This window comes from Tursiops truncatus, chromosome X (assembly GCF_011762595.2).
Source record: "Tursiops truncatus isolate mTurTru1 chromosome X, mTurTru1.mat.Y, whole genome shotgun sequence".
Classification (NCBI taxonomy): domain Eukaryota; kingdom Metazoa; phylum Chordata; class Mammalia; order Artiodactyla; family Delphinidae; genus Tursiops; species Tursiops truncatus.
Genome location: NC_047055.1, coordinates 21,335,061 through 21,360,381, shown reverse-complemented (window position 1 = coordinate 21,360,381; position 25,321 = coordinate 21,335,061).

The window sequence follows — 25,321 nt, the reverse complement described above, 5'->3', positions numbered from 1 at the left end:
TAATTAAAAAAATCTTTAACCCAATATTTAATCTCTCACAAAAGCAAGGAGCATGTATTATAGAATTAAATAAAATGTACTATATATACAGGGTGCTGTAGGAAATACAAAATAAATAAAGCATAATATTTTATCTCAAGAAGTTTAAAGTTATTAAAGAAGGTAAACATGTTCACCAGTGCACTACTAACTAATGAAGAAAAGAGTTAGTGCTAAGTCGAAATATATGCTATGATAAAACAGCCTACTATCCAATTTGTTGATTATTTATAAAGAAAACCTTCCTTAAAGGAAGTTCAGAGGTTTTGGTTCTTGTAGGGTTTTCTTCTTCATTTCCCATAATAGTTTTTCCAAACATTGAGGAAAAAAGTTTATTTTATAGTCAGAGAAATATTGCTATTTTTTTGGCTTCACAGTGGGGAATCTCGCTACAATCCTAAAAGAGAAACAGAAGATATCAAAAAGAGAGAAGCACACAACATCCCTAGCATTTCTGCAGTTAGACTTGTTACTTATGTAGTGTATTGGCTGAGGCTTTTTTGTTTGTTTTTTGTTTTCTAATTTAGTTATTAAATGCTTACATAGTTCTTACTCTGTTTCAGGCACTACTGCTATAGCACTGATCTCTTTCTTTGCCTTTCAAATGAACAGTGCTTTCAAGTTGCTTACCTGCTTACTGGTATATCACTTTGTCCCACCCTTCCCTGTTCAACCACTCTAAGAACTCTAGGCCTTTTCTCTGCTTCCCTTAATAAAATACATCTATTTAAAGGATTTGCCAGGTGATGGTATGCAAATACGTGATAACCTAATGATGAGGTAGCAAATGTGTTTAATGGTGTATTTACTAACTCTGATCTATTGGCTGCCCTTCTTAGAGGCACCAGGTTAGAGTTCAGGCATTTTGTTAGTTACTCTCTCTCTCTCTGTTATCTCATTTAATACCCACTACAACACTCAGAGAGACATTGTATTCTCATTTTACATATGTGGAAACTGAGACTCAAAGGTTCGGATAACATGACTAAGGATTGGTATTTGAACCAAGGCATCTCGGACTCCAAAGCCTGTGCTTTTTCCACTCTTGAAGACATTCTGTCCTAATCCTGAGATGGAGAATACCTGGTATGTATGCTTCCACTCTTCTGTTCCACGTTCTTAGTGGTCAATGGTGAACAGTCACAATCCATTTCAGCCGCCACTACAAAGCTGACTGAAACTGACATGAGAAATGAGATCGTTTCATCACCCTGGCCATAATCCAAATGTGAAACTTTTCTCATTTTGTATGTTTAATGCCTTTAAATACTTATTTTAAATGATATGAAATCTATCCACAGTTGTCTGCAGGTAACACTCGACTCAGACTGACGAAAGACAAAAAGAAGCCAGAAAAGGGATCAAAGTTCAGTTTTAGCACCATGGCAGTTTTCCAAAAAAGGAAATTTGTAGGGTTAAAAATAAGCTAAAACAAGTGTTTTTCCTACATCTAGATCAGCAATATTCTTTGCTGAACCAAGTTGAAAGACAATTTTAATCTTAGGGTGATGACGCATAATTAAACACATAAATGTCAAATTCAGAAACAACCTTGAATTCAACCATGAAATGTATATTTTATTTATTTATTTTTTTGCGGTACAAGGGCCTCTCACCGTTGTGGCCTCTCCCGTTGCGGAGCACAGGCTCCGGACGCGCAGGCTCAGCGGCCACGGCTCAGGGGCCCAGCCGCTCCGCGGCACGTGGGATCTTCCCGGACCGGGGCACGAACCCGCGTCCCCCGCATTGGCAGGCGGACTCTCAACCACTGCGCCACCAGGGAAGCCCATGTATGTTTTAGAATAATTATCTCAGTGCTAAGACATATAAGGATATAAGGAAGATGTGAGAGCTACCTGTTCATTTCTTTCCCAAGCTAAACAGTAAATGCCTTTCAGTCAAATCCATGTATTCATTTAAATGAACCCAGAAGCTCTTGTGCACTATGGGTAGCTGGTTTGCTGCTTTTTTGCATTAAATGCATTTCTAGGACTCTATTTCATAAAACAGGCATATATGTGGAATTATTTTTTATTATTTATTTATATTATATTTTTACTAGTTAAGTTTTAATTTGTAACAATTAAATCAGTGGGGAATATAGCAATTTAAGCTTATTGGGGATTAGTATATATTATACTGAAAAATATACATATTTTTTCCATTGTAAGATGTAGCAATAGGGTGATAGCATATGCATTTTTTTCTTTGCCGTATCCTTGCTAAAACTGCCACAAGAATATTCCAGTAATTTAATTTAGAACATTTTATTGCAGACGTGTATTAGTAAAAACAGCCTTCTCAACCAACATTTATGTTGGAGTGGTATAGAAACCAAACTGACATCACTGACAAGCAATAAAAATGGTAACGATTACAAAAATAACAGTGACTTCTAATACCTATATACTACTTTTTTGTTTATAAAGCACTCCACATACACTTTGCTCATTTAATCTTCATAATAACCACTAGATTGCTTATAGTGTAGGTCAGTGGTTTTTCACTTCCAGAAATATGATTCAGCAGATCTGGGTGGACCTGAATCTTACGTATTCATCTGCAGGTGATTCTAAAGGAATATTGGTACCCAGAATTCTGATTCACTCAGACCAGCAAAGTAAGCAGCACCTGGGAGCTTGTAAGAAATGCAGAAACTTAGGCCCCACTCCAGACCTACTGAATAGGAATTTGCCTCTTGTCAAGATTCCCCAGGTGATTCATATGTCCGTTAAAGTTTGAGAAGCAGTGCTCTAACCACACTTTGTAGGCAGGTATGGTTATCCTCACTTTGAAGCTTAGTGACCTCATCTGCAGATGAGCAAGCTTTCAGTCAAAGGTCTCTGCTAGCACTGTCATTCATTTATAGGATGGTGAATAAGACATATACAGTTCCTGCCTTTATGGAGTTCATAGTCTACTGCAGGGTTTACAGTCATCATCATCATCATCATGGTCATCATCATTGTTATTGGTAGTCTTATTAAAGCCAGATACTACAAGGATAATAGAAGTAGACTGAGAAGAGGAGGATCGAATGCTTTTAATCGGCAGTGTAGTACAAGAAAAGGCAAGGAAAAGTTAGCATATTAGTTGGGCTTCATAGAGAGAGCAGTCATGGCAAAAGGTACCTATGGCTGAAGAAGGGTATAGGAGGGAAATAGGAGAAGGACGAGAAAACAATACTTGTCCCGAAGTGTATAAGTCATTTTCACAAAGTCATAGTGAGTTCATTTTGATAGGTAAAACATTTTGTGTTAGATATAATAGACAATAGGGAAAATAACACATGTGAATGCTCTCTAGCTCCTGCCTCAACATTTTCGTAGTTCTGGCCTCCCTGGGGTTGTGTGCCCAGGGCTTACTCACCTCTTCTGAAGGTTTTAGAAACAAGCTCTATCCTGCTGTTGTTATAAGAGGACTGATTCCACATGAATCACCCATCACTTCTCAGGACCTAAGTCTCTCTCACGTGAATGTACGAATGGCAGACACACGCAGACACACACACACACACAACTGCTTGACCTAATGCTTCAGGGGTGAAAAGTAAGGCATTCTTAGATTGAATTTCTGCTTGTCCCAGAGTACACACCAGGAACCCATTGCTTGTATTGATAAATCTCTTAATTAGATGATGGGATTCACTCTCAATTAGAGAGACAGACTGAGGTGTTTCCTTTAAAGATAAAGCTATTGCAAAGTGTGTGGAGCAGTTTGGTAGTGAAAAGGGCAACTAGGCACGTCACCTGGAGCCTCCTTGCATTTGCAGGTGTGAATACACAAACAAAACAATTACTCCAGTCAAGAGGTACTTCACCAAAGCTCAGAGAGAGAAGGGGAAGAATCAGTGCTGATGAGTATTTAACAAATGTCCTCTGAAATTAATTCCCACCAAAAAAGATAATCACCCCCAGCTACACTACTTTAGTATACTTTTCCTGAAACCCCACTGAATTTCTGGAAAAGAAGATGAAGATCATACTTAGAATGCAAGCAGAAACAAGCACTTTTCTATGAATTGACTGCATCTAAAAGTATCTACTGTTTTACTCAGGTAGTCAGCTGTATTTTGTGCCATTTCTTTCATCCATCCATCCATCCATTCATTCAATGAGTAGCACCTATATTGTACCCAACTCTATACTAACCACATAATCACATTCAAATGTGTGAAAGAATAAGTCACTGTCCTCCAGAAGTTCATTAGAAAGACATTTGGCAAGACATTCCATCAGATAGTTAGAGAAAAAATTAAGTCCATGTGTTAGAAAATGTGTAATGGAGAGCTCTGTGTGTGTGTGTGTGTGTGTGTGTGTGCGCACGCGCACACATGTGAGCATATGCAGGAAGAAGTCTAAGAAAAATTAGAACATGCAGGATGCTTACTAGTATGTTGGAGATGAATCATAATTTAGGTCTTGAAAAGAGTGCAGACTTCGCATTAGGCTGCTTTTAAAAGATAACAAAAGAACCTGTTAAAAAGCTGAGAATCCAATTACTAATTAGACCTTTTTTGGCTATAGGATGTCAATTGTACAGCTTGATATTTTCATTAAATTTGATTGGTTATCCTAGTGTATAGACCATCCCACTTTTTTTTTTTACTTCATCCAATAGGTTACTAATACATATTTTCATCCATAAGTTACTCATTATATAGGAAATACTTGTATGTAGGCAAAATATGCCCTCAAGAGCTCTACAAAGATCTGCTGTCCAGAATAAATAATTCTTCAACTGTTTTTTTGCTGATATTACAAGAGAAAAAGATCTTTTACTGCAAAGGAAGAAATAAGGCTTAAAACTGAAATCCAAAAGGAAAGAGAATGCAGACATTTAAATACATTTTTATGTGCAAATGAAGCCAACCCTAGAACCAGGAGATTTACCAATGACCCATCTCAATGGTGATGATTTCCACAGTGAGTGGCCTGGGGCTTCTTTTGACTTAGTAAACCTAAGGAAAGTGGTACAAATTCCAGGGGCCAGCAACAAACCACAAGATTTTCCTCTGTTCATCAGGCATAACTAAAATATTTTCAAGGGAGTTTCAATTAAACAATAGGTCAAATATATGTTTGAATTTCAATGTTTATTGTTTAGGCATTATATTGATAGATAGGCACCTATGAGAGAATGAATCAATGTCCTAGATATTTAAGCATATTGCAGACATGAAGAGAGAGTCAACTCATTTGACAGTTTGTTGACTTTTTGGGATACATACTAGAATTTTAAAATAAAATATAAATGTCAGAGAAGTTTCTGCACATATTTTACTATGATCAACAAACAGCTGTCAAAAAGTACCAGACAACCAAGAAAGTTTACTTTTACTTTGCACTTCCTTTTAATGTAGGCAACACAACTAATACTTTTGTGTTGAAAATATACCCTGTTGACACTTACAAGATGCCTTGCTATTAAAAAATCAGTTCTCCCTATTTCATGATTGCAATCTCAGAACTCAAGAGATTCCCTCGGTAGATACTTATTAACATCAGATTTACAACTTACTCTCCAATCAAAAGAAAAAGTTCAACATTTTTTCCTCCCAGGGAAACCACTAACTAACTGTTTTGTGAACTCATGCCATCAATATGTATTCCTTCTTTTGCAACTTTGATTCAGCTGAAGATGTATAAGACATCAATTTCAATAGCACAGAAACAATATTTACACTGCTTTAGGCTTTATTTTCCTCAGATGATTTGAGCTGTTATAATCTGAACTCTAAGCACAGCAATCTGACTCTGAGGCTCTAGATTTTGCACAATGTGCTCACCCCAGAGGTACTGTTGTCACAAAACATGTTGGTAATAAATTATGGGGAGTTCAACGCAAGCCCATCCTCATTATAGGAAGACCAATACAAAGAGTTTCTTTCTGATAATGTGTCCAGGACAAAATCTTGGGCCCAAGCAAGAGAAAATAATTGTCTACTTTTTCAGTCTCATTTTTTATTCTTTATACTTTCTGCTCCAACACTACCAATTCCCCTGTGTCTCCTCTGTTTGGTAGTTATTCCTTTTTTAAATTTATTGAAGTATAGTTGATTTGCAATGTTGTGTTGGTTTCTGGTGTACAGCAAAGTGACTCAGCTATTTCCCTGTGTCTCCTTGTACACACCACAATGATGCTTGAGTTGAACTCTGCTTAGCACTGTCCTCTCTGAAAATTCGTTCTTCAAACTCTCCACCCACTCAGCCATTAACACACAACTCTTACCTTAGCTCTTTCAGAAAAGCCTTTTTTTCCGCCTTCAATCACTTCCTCACCTCCACCCAGGCTGATTTAATTCTCATCCCTCTGGTTCTCTTAGCTCTAGCTATGCATATATCATTTTTATAGTGTTTCACCTTAGGTATATAAGGCTAAAATAATGGAGAGTCAAGAAGAACATTTGAAAAACACCCTCCTTAGAAGGATGTTCCATTGAAAACAGACATACAACATCCCAGAGGCCACCCACAAACTACCAGATTTTTCTTTGTTCATCAAGCATGACTAAAATATTTCTCAAGGGCTATTTCAGTAATACAACTTGCCAAATGCATGATTTGCTTGAATTGAAATTTTCATTCTATTGTTTAGTAATAGAGACAGGCATTTAGAAACCAAGGTGTACTTAACTCTCTGAGATTACTCATCGCTAAGGTTGAGTGAAGAGAAGAAAGGGCTGATGCTTACAATGGCTTCCATAAGTAGATCTGGGGGGAAAGGAGGGGTGAGTGATATCAGACAGCAAAACAACTGTGTTGTTGTCTTCCGGGAGCCTAACAAACCACACTGGTAGTTGGGAGAAGGGTGATAGTGACAGTAAATGGCATAGAAATCTCTGGAAAGGAGACAGTTCTCACTGATATCCCAACCCAAAGCCCCCCTCACATAGCCAAGCCAGTGTTCTTATCTCCAGGTACCTAGAGGTCTAGGTGGTATTCATACATAAGTTCCTGTGTCTCAACCCCTCTGGAGATCCTGAAGTCCTCATGGTCTCAGTCTTCTGCCTTTGCTACTAGTGATGACATCTATGAAGCGACTAGGATGGAGAATGCGGTAAAGAAATATTTGCTTTTTCATCCTCTTCTCTCTCTCAATGTATTTTAGGGTATACTTTGTCTTCAAGGACCAATCACACTTCGGCGTGGCTTGCCCCATACGGTGGAGGATAATAATTCACGACAGAGTGAAACCACAGATTTCTGAAGGATGTTTCCCTCTCCTCCCCTCACCTCTCTTTTCCTCCTGTGGTCTTTTGGAGACCTGAACTTTTCTACTGCATTGACTTCATAGAAAAACAAAGTATTTCATGGGTGCTCCAAATCTAAAACCTCTCATTTTATTCCATATAGCGTAAGACAGTAAGGATGTTGGTGTGGAACTCCATTTAATCATTTTTACTTCCAAGTAGATTTTAAATGTAAACAGTATTTTATATGACTCACAAGAAGAAGATGGAATTTTTTAAAGTGCATCTCAGTATATTATACATAGTTGTCATTCCTTTTTTGTTTTGTTTTGTAACAGTTTCAATGAAAAAGTACAAAATAAAGGCCCATTTTCTTGGGTAAATAATGCTGTTTTGAGACCTCTTTAAGTACTGGCAAAGAGTAATGCTACTTTATATTAACCTTTTTTTTTTTTTTTTTTTTTTTTTTTGTGGTACCCGGGCCCCTCACTGTCGCGGCCCCTCCCGTTGCGGAGCACAGGCTCCGGACGCGCAGGCCCAGCGGCCATGGCCCACGGGCCCAGCCACTCCGCGGCATGCGGGATCCTCCCGGACCGGAGAACGAACCCGCGTCCCCTGCATCGGCAGGCGGACTCCCAACAACTGCGCCACCAGGGAAGCCCTATATGAACCTTTGACAATGTTTTGACTCACTCTAACTGATATATACGAATTTAACACTTGATGTTAATTGTTAATTGTCAATACTAAATGACAACCCCCACCCCCCAATTCCCAGCATATACCTTCTATCCTTATTAACACCATAGAAAATGTATTTATTGAAAGTTCACTGACTGGTAGCCTTGCCTTTGTGCAAGGTGGTAAATTTAGGATATCATTATGCATATTCAGATGAGGCAAATGAAGCACAGAATGTTTAGAAATCTCGGAGGAAAGAACAAAACTAACTGGCATTTCAACCCCTGCAGAAGGCCTGATATCAGTTGGGAAATAGTACCAGAGCTACCCAAGAAGCAAAGTCATCTAAACCTGATGATGTATTGTTTCTGCTTTTCCAGGACTGAATTAGCAGCTTCCATTGGGATCTTTAAATCACTATCCCTTAAAATTAGATAATAAGGGTTTAGGGTGCAAGCTGGCACCTGGCATTTGTATCCATACTATGCAAAAGTCGGCATTCAAAAAGTACACTAAAAATGTGAGATATTTGCACACTTGTTATCCAGCAAGCAATATCACAGAACTCTATTCATGTAGAGCATCACTGTTAAGGCAGCACTGAAATTCTGCCAAAGAACATGGCATGCTCTTCCTTGTATAAGTTGCATGTCTGATATCAGCCAAAACCTACTAGGCAAATCAGTCATATGGCCCACCTGTATTCATCACCCATCTTGGAAAGGCACTGGAAACCTTAAGATAAGATTTGACATTGTAAAAAAAAATTAACAAACAGAAGCCTTAATTAAATAAAGTTGGGAGACCAGGAGGAGGAGCTCTCGTGCCCTGTGATGATAGCAGAGCCCAACAAGAAGAGGAAAGACTCTTCTTTTTAACTGGCAAGGACTCAGTCAGTGAAAAGCCATGGACTCTTGGTTTACTCTAGCCCTCCCAACTTCCCTTTCCTCTCTGTAAAAGAGTCCTTCTCTTGCCATTTAGGGAACTTGCACGTGGTTCGCCATGGTTTTAGACTCCAAATTGCAATTCTCTGCTGATCTCAAATAAACCCATCTTTGCTGGAGAAATAGCTGGCAGTCTGTTTGTTTCAGGTCAACATTTTAGTGGCCTATAGATTTGGTGGCCAGAGAAGATTCCTGATGGCTCCAGGGCTGGCGAGCAAACACATGCAGTACCCACGGTGGAGCCCACTGCTACTCATTGCTTTTCATTCCAACCCTGGAGTTTGAAAGCACGTCTTTCTCCTGGATTCAAGCTCACACACTCTTTGTGTTTGATGCTCTCCAGGCTTACTGAGTATCTAGTTAAAGGTTTTGCCTTTCTGGTTAAGGCCTTATTCTGTATGCAAGTACTTGTTTGGCACCACGGCCTGACTTTGAGAAGCTGAAGCTATTTCACTGAAGCTGGCTAGTCTTCAACCTATTCCCTTTGGAACAGAGGCTGCTTCTCCTGGAGCTGGCTAGCCTTCAGCCCATTCCTGTGGGAACAGTGATTACTTCTCTGAAATGGTGCCGGGTTTTTCAGTCTTTGGCCTATTTCTTTGGAAAGGCTATCTTCTGGAGATTGGCTGTAAAAAAAAAAAGCCTGCAGCCTGGCTCCTCCAGGACAGAGCTGTCTCCTTAAGACTGGCTGGGATTGGCTTGCGAAATGTTTGAACTGAGCCGTTTGTGCTGTACGCTGTTTGAAAACTGTTCTTTAGATGAAAAACCTCTAGGAAATGGAATCCCAGTTATCTAAGTGTTTTAAGTGTGCCCCCCGCCACCAGGGACTACAGCCAATTTTATGTTTAAAAACTGTGGTCTTTCCCATATGCATTTCTAACTAAAAGGATTGACCTGACCCAAGGCGATTTAGAAATATCAATGGCCATTATGGGGAACTTCTGAAATCCCCAAACTTAATTTCCTTAAAACCAAATTAGATTACAATAGCTCAAAAGACTTCCAGAACTGAGTGGTATGCCCTATTTTGATTGGCATGTTGAGAGTTCCCAATGTTATCAGGAGTCTAAAATTGCCTCTCTGCAAAATAAGATGTTAAGATTAACTGCGGCAAACCAACAAGTAAAGAAAGACAAAGTGGCTCCTCCTCTGGCGCCGTCTTGTCTCTCCTCCCGCACCATCTTCTTCCTTCCCTTCTGTGCTGCTTATGCCCTCGATTCCTCCATACTGATTCTCCCGCCAACCTTCTCCCTTTCTCTGAAACTCTTCCCACTGCTATTTCCTCTGAACTGGTTAGAACACATCACTTTAAAGACGAAGCCTTCTGAGGATCCAAAGGCTAAACCCTTAATTTCTTATACTCCCTGGAATAAAGCTGAACTGTGAGCCTGAGTCAAAGATTTTCCCAAAGTAACCAAAGGTCCTCACAGACTTGCTGAAGAGTTTTATACTGTCATCCAAACTTATCAACCTTGTTTCTCTGACTTACATCAGCTAGTTCATATGCTTATCTGTAAAGGCCAGGCCTGGCATTGGATGAAAACCACTAATTGGGAAAATCCTGACTCTCAGATTACAACTCAGATTACAACTGGGAGTCCAGCTCACTGATTTATTATGATTAGGTTCCAGCCATCACTAGGTGACTTCATCAAGCAACTCCTAGAGCTTTTCCAAAGGCTGTTGATTAGAACAAAATTCAGCCTTGCACACAAAAATCTGAAGAACTGGTTCATGAATATTATAATCCACTTCAGATTGTTTTTATAGAAAATTCTGGTCTTCCTTCAGGTGTTGATTCTACCCAGGTACGTTTTAACTCCACATTTATTAATGGGCTGTACTGGGACCTTTCCCTTCTAGTAAAAAGGACCAGGGAGTAATAGGAAACTATGTCCACTCCAGATTTACTTACTCTGGCAAACTTGTTCTCTTGTCCTCTAGATGACTCATTCACAAGGAGGACCGCAAAAATTCTTCAACTCCAGCAAAGGAAGGCTCCTAAGCGATAGCAAAATCCTCCTAGTTTCTGCTATTATTGCAAAAAGCCAAGCCATTGGAAAAGAGATTGTTACAAATTTAAGCATCTTATGTGCCTTCAGCCTTCTACCCAGCCTTTACAATGTCCTCCCAATTCTCAATGGCAGGGCTCTTCCTAACAATCCTCCCTCTTAATCAGCTTGGAGAAACATTTCTCCAAACTGGAGATGAATCTCTCCAGTCCTAACTGACACCAGGTAGGCTGAGACTTCTTAGAGAAGTATCATGCCAGAATTTCTTTCTCTAAAAAGGGAAGAAATAATTCTAAAATATGATAGTAGTCATCAAAGTAACCAACCAGGTGAATTAAATGACGCTTTGACAACTTTATTTGTTCCACCTCTGCTGGTACCAGAGCAGATTCTGGAAACATCAATCATTTGTCCAAATTGAATCAGCTACCACTTTCCTTATGGGCAAAATCTCCAACTGATGTTGGCAAAAGTCACAGCACACCTCCCATCAGGATTCAAGTAGACACATAAAAACCTCTTCCCAGAATTAATCAATACCCTATAAGTAAAGAAGCCCTTCAAGTCATAAAGCCCACAATAGAAGATTATAGGCTCAGGGTCTCATTATCCCTTGGGCTAGCCCCTGTAACTCTCCCATCTTACTGGTGAGAAAACCTAAGGGCTGAGGATGGAGGTTTACCTAGGATCTCCAAGCAAATAAACAACGTTGCTATCCCTCAACACTCTGTTGTTTTTAACCCTCATACATTAAGAACATCCATTCCCACCAGAAGTAAATTCTTTACTGTAATTGATTTATCTAGCACATTCTTCGGTATTCCAGTTGATGAAGCTAGCCAGTATCTTTTGCCTTTACTTGGGAAGAAAAACAATTCACCTGGACATTGATGCCTCAGAGTTATACTGAGAGTTCTTATTTCTTGCAAATCCTGAAGGCTGATCTGGATGACATAAAGTTCCCTAGAGGTTCTACTTTGTTGCAATATGTAGATGATTTGCTTCTTTGCTCTCCTCAAGCCTCTTCACAGGAATACAGTATCCATTTGTTAAAGCTTTTAGCCTTAAAGGGACATAAGGTCACAAAAGAAAAATTGCAGTTTGCCCAAGTCTAGGCTCGATATTTTGGGCATGTGATATCACAACAAGGGATACACCTAAATCCAGGTAGCCTTCATTGTGTCCTAAATTTCCCAAAATCTAAAACTAAGCACCAGCTGTGAGGTTTTCTCAGCCCAATTGGTTATCGCCAAAATTGGATTCCAAATTTCTCTCTTATAGCCAAACCGCTATATGTTCTACTCAACAATAATAACCCCAACTCCTTACAGGAAGAATCAGAAAACAAAGCCTCTAAGGCTTTAGAGGAGAGTTGGATGAAGCCACCTGCCTTTGGGTGGTTATTAATATCAGATCTCCCTTTCCTTTTCTGCATACGAAAAGCAAGGGAATGCCGTTGCATTATTCAAGCAAAATCAACAGAGACCACCATCTATCCATGATGTGTTATAGCTAGCAACTGGACCCTGTGGCATGGGGATACCACACTTGTCTTACAGCCACTACAGCCACTGCTTTTTTGATGAAGGCCACCAATAACTCATTGTAGGATCCCCTCTAACCATTTTTTGTACCCAGTGCAGTAGAAGTTCTCCCGAATCCTCATCACACTGGACATTTCTCAGCCTCACCTCCTATGAAGTCCTTTTGTTACCTACATCTCACCTAACTCTTTCACATTGTAATAACCTTAACCTGGCTAATCTCCTCCACTCCGTCAACAATGAAGTCCCTCACAACGGCTTAACATTGAAGGATCACCTCCTGATTCCTCATAACAATCTATAGGAAATTTCACTGGGTAATGCTGACTTCTCATTGTTCACAATGATTCTTATTTAAAAGGTGACAATGGCAAATATTGTGCTGAGTACACTATTACAACTCCTTTTGATGTTATTGAGGCAGCATCTTTATGTATGGCTACTTCAGTCCAACTGGTTGAATGATACACCCTTACATGGGGATGTATTTTAGCCAAGGACAAAACTATCAATACTTAGACTGATAGTAGATATGCTTTGGGAGTAGCTCATGATTTTGGAATGTTGTGGAAGCAATGTAGCCTCCTTGCTCCTGATGGAAATAAAATTTTAAATGGCCTCTATGTTCAGGAATTATTTAATGCAATATATTTATCTGCCACTTTAGCTATTATTAACATTCTGGTGCATTCTAAACTTGACTCTCTGGAAGCTAAAGGAAATCACCTTGCTGATATTTCTGCAAGGAATGCTGCCCTTAAAGCAACCGACAGCAGCCAAGCCTGTGTCATGGTCCAAAGGGATATTTTCCTAAATGATAATTCAGAAAAACTGGCTACAGAGGCCCAACAATTGGCCTCAGAAAAGGAAAAACAAGGTTAGAAATTCAACAATTGCTGGTTTTATTTAAAAAGGGAAGCTCTATTTTGGACCAAATAAGAACCCAGTCCTACCGGAGACTCTAAAAGTCCCACACTTCACCACTGTACATACATTAAACCATTGATCTACTGACAAAAACAATAGCCTTCATGAATCAATATTGGTGGGGAAAGATTAACAAGGCCACAAAAAGTGCCTGCCTCACTAGTCCCACTTGTCCAAAGTACAACCCAGGGAAGCCTGTTTGTATTGCTCCCAGACATTTTTAAACTACCTAATGGACCATTCAAGGTCTGGCAAATGGATTTCATATAACTTTCTCCATTTCATAGATATAAATATGTTTTAGTCATAGTCTGTATGTTTTCACACTGGACTGAAGCCTTCCCTTACAGACAGGCTACTGCCTCTTCTGTGGCTAAAGTCCTTTTGAAAATGATTATCCCTACCTGGGGAACTTCTCTCAAACTTCATAGTGATCAAGGAAGCCACATACCTGGCCAGGCGCTTCGACAAATCTGTGCTGTTTGGCCAGTTTTACAACACTTTCACTGCACTCACCACCCTCAATCCTCTGGTTTAGTCAAACACACTAACAGCATTATTAAGACTCAATTGGCAAAATTTGTAAAGCCTCTCCAAATACCTTAGCCACAGGTATTGCCACGATCCTTCTAAACCTCACATCCACCCCTCTCGGAATTCATAAACTCTCACCCTTTGAGATAGTCACAGGATGCCAAACGCACTAGGCTACTGCTTCTTTTGACCCACAACTGATAAAAGGAGAGATACTCCAATATTACAAAGGCCTAATTCTTTTCACTAAAAATAACCATAATTTGGTAGAGCAATCTTTTCACAGTGTGCCCTTGGGAGATAAACACCTTAAACATCATACCTTGCGACCTGGAAATTTCATCTATTGGGAAAAAAATCCTCCAGAAGGACTCTATTCAACCTCACTGGAAAGGCCCCTATCAAGTACTGCTAACCAACCCTTGTGACACCAAACTCCAAGGAATAGAATCTTGGATACACATGATACACCTAAAGAAAGTGCAGAAAACTGAATGGACCTGCACATCATCTGGCGACCTGAAAGTAAAGGTTTTCCAGTACTAAAGCAGATGACACCTGATGAGACAGCTTTCCCAAGATATCTGGACCAGGCCTGTTGGAAGTTTGTCACCAGACCTTTGATGATGACATACACTTCAGATGATCTCCAATGTCTATGATCTTACTAACATATGAACTTTAGATAAAAAGTACCTGAGGGTTCTCCCTCCTATTCCTCCTTGTTTCATAGGTTTCCAATCTGTGCACTTTCCCTCTTACACGAGACACTACATCCAGGAAAGGTCCTTCCAGACATTGAAGAAAAAAATGCCTCTGAAACTAGAAAACCTGACTCTTGATCAGCAATGCTTTCAGAGGAAGATCTTGATCAAAAGGCAGAAATGTAAAAAAATTAATAAATAGAAACCCCAATTAAACAGAATGGGGAGACCAGAAGGGGGAACTCTCATATTCTGCAACAATACTGGTGCCCACAAGAAGAAGAAAGACTCCTCTTCTTTCTTGTCAAGGACTCAGCCAATGAAAAGCCATGGACTCTCTGTTTACTATAGCCTTCCCAACTTCCTTTTTACCTCTATAAAAGTGTTCTTCACGTGCCTTGCAGGGACTTGCACAAGGCTCGCCATGGTTGCAGACCCTGAATTGCAATTTTCCACTGATCCCAAACAAACCCATCTTGGCTGGAGAAATATCTGGCAGTCTATTTTTTTCTGGTCAACAACATAAATGTCACTACTTCTCCAGGGACGTTGGCAGATGATTTATGTACAGATGTCTCACAGTATCCGCAAGGGACTGGTTGCAGGACGCCCCACAGATAGCAAAACCTGTGGAGGCTCAAGTCCGTTATATAAAATGGTGTAGTATTTGCCTATAACCTATGCACACCCTCCGGAATACTTTAAATCATCTCTAGATAACTTATAATACCTCATACAATGTAAATGCTATGTAAATAGTTGTACATACAATGTAAATGCTGTATAAATAGTTGCCAGCATTTGGAAATTTGAGTTTTGCTTTTGGGAACTTCCTGAATTAATTTTTTAATAGTTTCAAGCTGCAGATGGTTGAATCTGCAGATGTTGAACCCGTGGAAACAGAGGACTGATTGTACTGACTCTGACAGTGACAGAGACTAAGTGCTTGCCAAATCAAAACAGACTCCTTCCATGACATCTTTACCAGTTTACTCCATACTACTAAAATTTCAGAAATATCATAGAAATTTCAACCTATTTTTTACGAGTCCAATTAGGAGTTTTGTGAATAAACACTGACAAAAGATGCTACCAGTAGGCTACTCCCAAAGAATAAGAGAATTAAAAGGGATATACACTATACCTCTCCAACAATTGGCTAAAAATTAAATAATTCAGGTAGGAAATTCGATGATTTACAGATAAGTAACTTGACTAATTATTTTTACACTTCCAAGTCAGCAAAATTTTATTTAGCCAAAGCCAATAACCTGTGGCCATGCAAGTGGCAAGAACTGGGATGAAAGATAAGAAGGAAGCATAATATGTCACCCTTGATCTAGAAGAGTTTCTAATCTCATTTGGGAGATAACACTGAGACATATGAAAAAATTAGAAAACAAAAGAAGATAGTATGGACGCAAGTGCCAGATTGAGTGGTACAAGTAACTGACTATTTGACACTACCAGGCCCCATAAAATCATTTATCTATAGTTGATCTTTAAATTGTCCAAGCCAAAGATTTCTCCTTAAATAATCTAGCTAGATCTTTATTGGTTTCTCATATCGAATAAAGATGCTAAATTAACACTGTCCCCCAAATCATACTTGGAATAACTCATCAAAAGACACTTTAAAACAATCAAACCAAAATTATACCAAGGAAGGAATTTGTATTACATATAAAACAATGTCAGATACATTAATGGAGAGTAGGCAGTGGCATAATCTAGTTACACCCAAGTCTCCAGATGTCTATCACCACGTCAACAAAGCCTGGTTCCTATTTTCTTTGCCACTCAGAAAACATTTCTAAATCTTAACCATAAATAACTCTACTAGTTTGGTGTGATCAGTAATTGACACCTTTCTTTCCCCACTAATGAGTTGGAAACCAACTGAGGCCTAAACAAGGAGTAAGGCAGCTTTAGAACTAAATGTCAGCATTATTACTGATGGAGCTATCGAAGAACTTGCATTAGGTGTGTGTCAAAGGTGGAATTCTTAATGCTGAACCCCAGTAACAGACGCTGTGTGGTAAAACGCTAGCCTCTCCCTGCAGGGAAATAGCTAGGCCTTGAAAGACTTAAGGCACAAAGTAGCTGAGTAAAATGAATGTTCTCTGCAGAGAGACTGAGATTAAAGAGAAAGGGAGAGAGTGCTGAGTTCTGCATGCCCAGTTCTCTCTCTTGAGTCTACCAATTGGATAATTAAGTCTTCTTCCTCTGAGAGAGGGATTCAATAAGGGAAAGCACAGAGAAGCCTAACTGATGTTCCTATACAGAGACATTCAGGACAAAAGAGATGTTTTAGATGTTTCCTGCTCTTCCGCACCCCTCGTAACATATACTTTCAAGCACACCTTATTCCATGAAAAGGTAATATTGATACAATATATAGGCAGTATGAGTGGTGCTAAAGAACTCAGGCTCTGGAATGAGACACAGGAAGATACGAGTTCCAGCTCTATGACTTACTAGCTGTATGACATGAGGCAAGTTAATCTTAGAGTTTCCATTTCCACATCTGTAAATAAGAGTACAATCGTAATACCTAATCTATAGAGTTATTTTGTGAGGATTATATTAGTTAATCCATGTAACGTGCCTAGTAGACAGACATGTGATGAAATACTCAGCGATTTTAGCTTCAAAGACTAAAATGATTTTAGTTTACAAATGAGTCTGTGTAGTAGGATTAGAAGGATGCTTGAAAGCTTCACCTGTCTAAGTAATCTGTCCCGATATTCTTCCATATTTCCCTAAAATTATTACTATAAAAAAGTAACTTTTTGTTACTAAATTTAGGTTGTGGGTCTCCAGAAGAGAGATCATTTTCAAATGATTAACGCTTCAGAAAGATAACCCAGAAGTACATGGCATCACACGATCACAGTAGTTTGGTTTCATTGATTAGTTTGCTAGTAGAGAGTAGGGTTCTAATAGGGTAGGGCATGAATACATCAGATTTTTACAAGAAAGAGGCTTAGGAAAGTTTGGATGGCAAGCTTGGTTGTAAACAGTCTAAGAGCAGGGATCAGGAAGATGTGAAATACACAATTTTACTTTTTTCATCATTATGTCTTGGGCAATTCTAGAATACATGAGAGACACGTTTGTATCTAATACAACTGGCTCTCCGTGGAGTACTATAATTTGGGAAGGTAATGGTATCTGTGCCACTAGAAGTATTTCTTAACAACCTATTGGAGGCCAGGCACTAACTATGCCTTCAGATACAATTTACCATGGTTTTCTTACATTATCTTGTATATGACTACCAAATTCTCAAAAATTTATAAAATCCCTTTCCTGTAACATAACTGCACTCAGCTAACTGTGATTCTAAACACATTTACCTGACTTCCACTGATACTCTTCCACTTGGCTTAGCTGTTTAGGAACAGACTGAGTTTGATTATATAGAAGTAAAAAAAAGAGCTCACGTAAAAGACAAGCGAATTCATCCTAGAAGTTTCCTATTCCCTAATGTACATTCTTTTCTTATTTAATTACTAGCTCCTGGCTGTTCACTTTTTCATCTAGTTTCCATTAGCTCCAACTTGTCCAAATAGCTCGTAGAAAAGAAATGCACTGTTATTGTTAAATACAGATTTGAGAAAGCACATATTTAATAGTCATTTTTAATTATAGTTTCTTCAATTTACTAGCCAATCCATTTTGTTTCTGATCTCTCTGTGATATAATCATAAAGGCTTCCCATTATCTGTGCCCCTTTATAATCTCTGACTGCTTTTGTGGGCATGAATTCATTTCACTTTCCTGCTGCCTTTATCTCTTTCCTAAAATTCTTGACTGATGCAACAGACTTTTATTTTATTCCATTTTCCTTTTCTCCTCCTGCTTCCAGAACAGATTTTTCTTTACCTAGAGATCTTTGAACAGTCCTTTGGGAGGCTGCACTGAATTCGTCTTGCTCTTTACGATTCCTCCAAAAAAGAAAAATACAATCTGTTGTGCTTTAATTATAATTTCCCTTAGGATATGCTATTCTTCCATAGTCAGGAAGTTTAACACTTCTTCCTAGCAAACCATATTCACTAGATTGCTTAGTTCCTCCAAATCTTAAAGCATGTTGTAGTCTGAAATTCCATTTCTAACCCAATTTAAGTGGTCCTGGTCACTGGTTTCCTGCCAACTGAGTTTCCCCCATTTCCAATCGATTTCCCAGGTTAAAATTGGTTTTCTTCACAGCCAAGAATTGACTAAGATCCATTAGGTTGGGTGCATTTGTTACTCATATATCTAGATATATTCTGCTTCTTCAAATTCAAATGACTTGGATGGAGGTAAGTCTATATTAGTAAAGTCTGGATAAAAGAACAGCTTAAACACAGTGGTTTCACTTTAACTTATGTTAAAGGGAACACATCTGTAAAATAATTCTTAAGAAATTTACTAAAGATATTTTGTCAAACAAAAGCCATTTGAACTGCTTTAAAGGAATAGAGTAAGAATGATAAACACTTTTTATGTTAAATAAACAAAAATAAATAATACAAAAGTGCTAAAAATTTATATTTTCTTAAAGCAGATAGATGTTATCTCTCCAAAATATATAGCATGTATTTTATATAATACTCAATACACATATATTTGATATATAGATATAGACACATACACATAAGACCTTTAAACCTTAAAACCCTGGTTGAATTTTAAAATTCCTATTTATTCTTCAGGTCTCAGAAAAAAAATTACCTCTTTTATTTCAACCTCACTATGCAAGCAGTTAGTCGTTCTCTCCTCTGCGTTCCCTTGGCACTAATAAATACCTGTGAAATAGCACTTATGATATTATAGTGGAATTATTTAGTCACAGTTGGCTGTAATCTCCTTAAGGGCAAAGAATAGATCACGTACATTTCTGTGACCATTACATCTCTAGCGTCTGGCAATAGTAACTGACATTTAGTAGATGTTTAGTATAAATCAAAACAAAATCTCCACATTCATTGCTTGAATTATAAGTGTAAATTGGTAACGTCAGAAAGGAATAAGTAACTTTAGATGTCCAAAAAGAGCAAAACCACAGCAGCTATCCCAGACAAAGTACTTGATCCAACAGAGGCTGTCTATTGTTGTGGGAAACGACGAAAAGTAGATTTGAGCGCTTTCATTGTCCTTGCCATGACTCTCATGATGAATCTTTATGAACCTATCAACTTAAAGTTTGGGGTCAATACAGTATAACAGATGAAAAGGAAGACATTGCAGGAGAAACTGTAAGGTTTTGTGGAAAACATTTGCCCAGGTTTCCTTGTATCATAGGTATTTTCTATCCTATATCCTAGTATTTGGAGACTGTTAATGGCACAGGCGCAGATACTTCCTAGACTGATCTTATGAACAACAGACTGAGTCTCTGGGTTACGCATTTCCTTCAGTAAGGCAGGAACAAAGAAACGGTTTCACAGAAACTTAGGTAAAATCTCTCATCGCGACCCCCAATCTGGGTTTTTAGTTAAACATAGGCTGAATATGAGCCAGGAACTTAATGAAGCTTCAGAAAATTAGGTTGTTTCAATAAACGTAAAGCATTCTATCTAAGGAGGTCTAATTCCCACATGTAACTGGTAATCAGGCTAGACTGACACAGTATTAGAAAATCACTGACAAACTAAAGTATAATCAAAGGAGGACATCCAGGATGTTGAGGGCTCTGGGCAAAAAAATGTCAAATGAAGAACATTTGAGAAAAGCCATGACAGGAAAAGACAAAAAGTGGAAGTGGGGTTTATGTTACCTGTTTAACTATAAAATCTTACAGGCAACCAAGTGAAAGAAAGATTTAATTTTCCATTGATACTCAAAGAGCAAACAGGAACAATGACTCAAATCATAACAAGCAACTTTTTGAGTGCCTATTATGTGCCAGGCATATCACATATATCATCTCATTTAATACTCACAGCAAATCTATGAGTTATGTACTAAGATTATCCCCATTTTCTTTATATATATATAAAATATGTTTTAATTAATTAATTAATTTTTGGCTGCTTTGGGTCTGCGCTGTTGCACGCAGGCTTTCTCTAGTTGCAGTGAGCGGGGGCTACTCTTTGTTGCAGTGTGGGGGCTTCTCATTGCGGTGGCTTCTCTTGTTGCAGAGCATGGGCTCTAGGTGCGTGGGCTTCAGTAGTTGCAGCATGTGGGCTCAGTAGTTGTGGCTCACAGGCCCTAGAGCACAGGCTCAGTAGTTGTGGCGCACAGGCCCAGTTACCCTGCCGCATGTGGGATCTTCCCAGACCAGGGCTCGAACCTGTGTCCCCTGCACTGGCAGGTGGATTCCCAACCACTGCACCACCAGGGAAGCCCCTATCCCCATTTTCAACATGAGTAAATGAAGAATCAGAAAAGTTAAGTCACCTACCTGCAGGCATACATCTAAGAGGTAATAGAGATAGGATTCTAGATATGTCAGAGTCAAGGACACCTTCTCCTCCTATTACATCCTGTTTTCTCTTGGATCAATGGTACTTAGAACTGTATGATAACTTTTTAAAGTAATGAACTCACCGCTGCTGAACGTGTTAAGGTCAAATGTCTGTAGCTGACATAGATACTCTAGAAGGGGCTCTTGGAATGGATGGGGGTTATATTGGGGTAAAGCATTTAAATGTATGCTCTGGAAAACCATAAGAATTCTATGAATCCTCATGGAGGCTGCCATGCTCTAAGCTAAGTGAGAGAAGGACTCTGAAATGTCCATACCCTCCCTTCTCTCAATCAGAGCCATTACACTTTCATCTGAAGCCTAGCATTACTGAGTAATGACTATACACTAGGCACTGTTTTTAAAACTTTACATGTATTAATCCCTTTAATATTTACAATTACACTTTAAGATAGGTACCATTATTTTCCCCATTTTACAGATGGTAAAAAAAAAAAAAAAAACATAAAAACAAACAAACCAAAAACTGAAGTCATGGAGAAGTGAAGGTACTTAACAAGTTGAGTATGTGGTAGAGCTAGGATTTGAGCCCAGGCTGTCTGGTATGAGAGTCTTCACTCCTTACAAAATATGCCAATCAGTCTCCCAATTTCATTATAAATATTACATTTCCTTGAAAGAACTTAATGAACAAAAAGTGATATAAATTAAAAATCTGTTGAAAATTACTATAATTACATCCTCTGGAGTTTTCCTTAGAATTCTAAAAGTCTGTGATTCAAATTTCATTGGTTCAATAACACTCCTCTAGGATGGGCTAGGAACACCCTATGACTTTTTGTACCCAGCTAAGACCTTGGCCACAATCTTTGACTGCAGACTTGAATGGTGCCCTTGGCTTTGCTAAGCCATGACTTTCTGGGTTTGACCCTGGTTGTACCTGCACACTTGCAAGTTACCACAGCCTGACTTGGTCTCCTGGTTCCAGAATTTACTCCCTGGCAGGTGTCTTCTTTACCTAAGTTCTGAGCCATTTGAGGAAAGAAGGCCAACCACTGAAAACCAAAGACATCTTTGTAACTAAAAAGTTTAAGTGGGAAGATATAACTTCGGGTGAAAGCCAAAATGAGCTTGAAAAATCTTTCCCCTGCTCCAGTCTAAAACTTGTAACAATCTACTTGAGGGGACATTTGAGTTTATTATATACATAATTGTATGTATAGGCTGCTGCCTCCTACTGGTCTTGGAGAAGAACACATCTCCCACCCTCAAAATTTTGTGTTCACCAGCTCATTATTCTGTTGCAAAGTGGAATATAACATAAAAAAAAAGGACCGGGCTTCCCTGGTGGCGCAGTGGTTGAGAGTCCGCCTGCCGATGCAGGGGACACGGGTTTGTGCCCCGGTCCGGGAAGATCCCACATGCTGCAGAGCGGCTGGGCCCGTGAGCCATGGCCGCTGAGCCTGTGTGTCTGGAGCCTGTGCTCCGCAACGGGAGAGGCCACAACAGTGAGAGGTCCGTGTACCGCAAAAAAAAAATAAAAAAAAAAAATAAAAAGGACAAACAGGTTTTTTACAGCATACTGTGGCACCTAGTGCCTCAATTTTGCTAGAACATGAATTACCCAACCTCGGGAGTCCACTGAAGCAACAAAGCACCTAAAATTGTATTTCCTCGCTCAGAGAGCCATGTAAGTGACTGACATAAAAAAAAAAGCAAGGGTAAGTAAAATTTGATTAGCATTGCTTCTTCTTTCCAGAGGCTATAGAGATTTGGGGAAATGCAGGTAACTAAGTGTGCCTAATACTTAAATTATTAACTATGTTATCAAAGCTGATGTTTCAATTTACACTAAGCGTCACCAGTTAGACTCATTTGTTTGTACCTGCAGATTTATGAAAAGGTATGCATCTTAAGGACAGAGAATATGCCATGTCTTTCAAACTTGATATACTAGGACAACTTCTAGTCACACATAAGTAATAAGATCTTAAAAAGAATGAATAAAAAACATTGCTAACAGTGGTAGCATTTGTTATAATGTTCCAACCAATGAACTACTCAGTGACAGACTAGTCATTTCCTCTCAACCATATTGAAACAAACAATAATTTATTTTAAACTGGTTAAGTTCAGTCTTGCAGTCATATCCTCTATGTCCTCCCTTCAAATGTTGAACTTATCACTGGTATTACTATGCATACTGATTCTTTAACCTGCTGCAATTTTACACTTATAAAATAAAACAAGAAGATCCAAGAAAGAAAAACACAGACTTGCCAGTTTAAACAAGCAGCCAAATGAAAGACATGTAACTCTGGGGAGCATAGGATAATTACTGCCTAAGATCAGAGATTCTTGATAAATTGACTTTTTGAATGTGCAGCAGCATAAACTGAATGAACATTGCCTTGAAAATTGAAGACTAAAATTGGACTAAAAGTTTTTCCTAGGAGCTTACACCCAGAGAAGATGCAATCATCAAGAAGTAGTAAATACCTGTCTCTCATACTTTCAGGGACTTCAATAACTTTCCTCCAATAGCTGCAATACCATCAGGGGTATCTTTACTCGTGAATGCAAAATTTGTTTAAACAGAATATAAAATCATCATTAAAAATGAAATGGAAATGTTGAAACTATACAGTAAACTGAAGAGACAAATTATTATGTAACAATTGAGAAATTATTATTTGTACTTGACTAAATAGTGTATGGGGGTATACAATTTATCCCAGTAAATTTAGATTTTTCAAGAAACACAGTATAATATTCAGAAAAAAGTTTACTTATGTTAATGCAAGAAAGATTATTTTTTAAATTTATTTATTTTTGGCTGTCTTGGGTCTTCATTGCTGCGTGCGGGCTTTCTCTAGTTGCGGCGAGCGGGGGCTACTCTTTGCGGTGGCTTCTCTTGTTGCGGAGCATGGGCTCTAGGCACACGGGCTTCAGTAGTTGTGGCGCACGGGCTCAGCTGTTGTGGCTCGTGGGCTCTAGAGTGCAGTCTCAGTAGTTGTGGCGCATGGGCTTAGTTGCTCTGTGGAATGTGGGATCTTCCCAGACCAGGGCTCGAACCCGTGTCCCCTGCATTGGCAGGAGGATTCTTAACTGCTGCACCACCAGGGAAGCCCGAGAAAGATTTTAAACACATGGAAGAGTTTCTTCTATCAGATTTTAGAAAATCTCAAGGCAAAAATAGCTTTTAAAAATCAAGTCCAAGGGGCAATTAGACAAGCTAGATCAAGAGCATCAAATGTATTCATACTCTTAACCAAGCTGTACAGAAAACCCTTCCTATGAATTAATTCTAATCATATAAATTTGTAAACAATGGTTTATGTAAAATACTGTTCAAAGACATGGAGGACACAATTTCTAGAGGAATAGGAAAGATTTTGTGTATATTTGAAGTTTTACATTAAGTTTATAAGGAAGCGACTTCCCTGGTGGCCCAGTGGTTAAGAATCCACCTTCAATGCAGGGGATGTGGGTTTGATCCCTGGTCAGGGAACTAAGATCCCACATGCCGCAGGGCAACTAAGCCCACACACCTCAACTACTGAGCTTGCGCACTCTACAGCCCATGTGCTACAACTATAGAGCCCATGCGCCGCAACTACTGAGCCCACGTGCCACAACTAGAGAGAAGCCTGTGTGCCGCAACTAGAGAAGCCTGCGCACTGCAATGAAGAGCCCACCCACTGCAAGAAAGATCCCGCATGCTGCAATTAAGATCCTGTGTGCCATAACTAAGACTCGATGCAGACAAATAAATAAATAAATAGTTTTAAAAAGTTTATAAGGAAAATAACCAGTAAAATCTGAGTCACAGTGGTTTAGGTGAACCCATTAGTACCCATGGGCTACTGAGGCCTAGGAAACCTTGGAACTGGAAAGAGAATACTGTGAAAACTTAAATTCCCATATTTTAGAAGGATATTTAAGGATATGGGAAAGTTTTCATAATATATTTTTATGCAACAAGGTAAGTATCAACATGTTAATAATGATCACCTCTGAACAGTAAGAATATCTATATGTGTGTGTGTGTGTGTGTGTGTGTGTGTGTGTGTGTGTGTATATATATATCTCTCCAGCATTTCAGTACTCAAAATTAACCGAAGGCTTGCAGGAATCTGGGGAGTTTTTAATCAAGAAAAATGACTGAATAGCAGCTAGAACAGCAAGATTTGTAGTGTTTTAAATTGCCTTATTCCTATAACCCCCTCCCAATCTCATGGTAGCATTGAAAGCAGGCACAATCATGGTGAAAAGCAACAGTCTGGTAACAACCAGAGGAACTAGAAAGGCTAGATTCTCCTTCAAAGA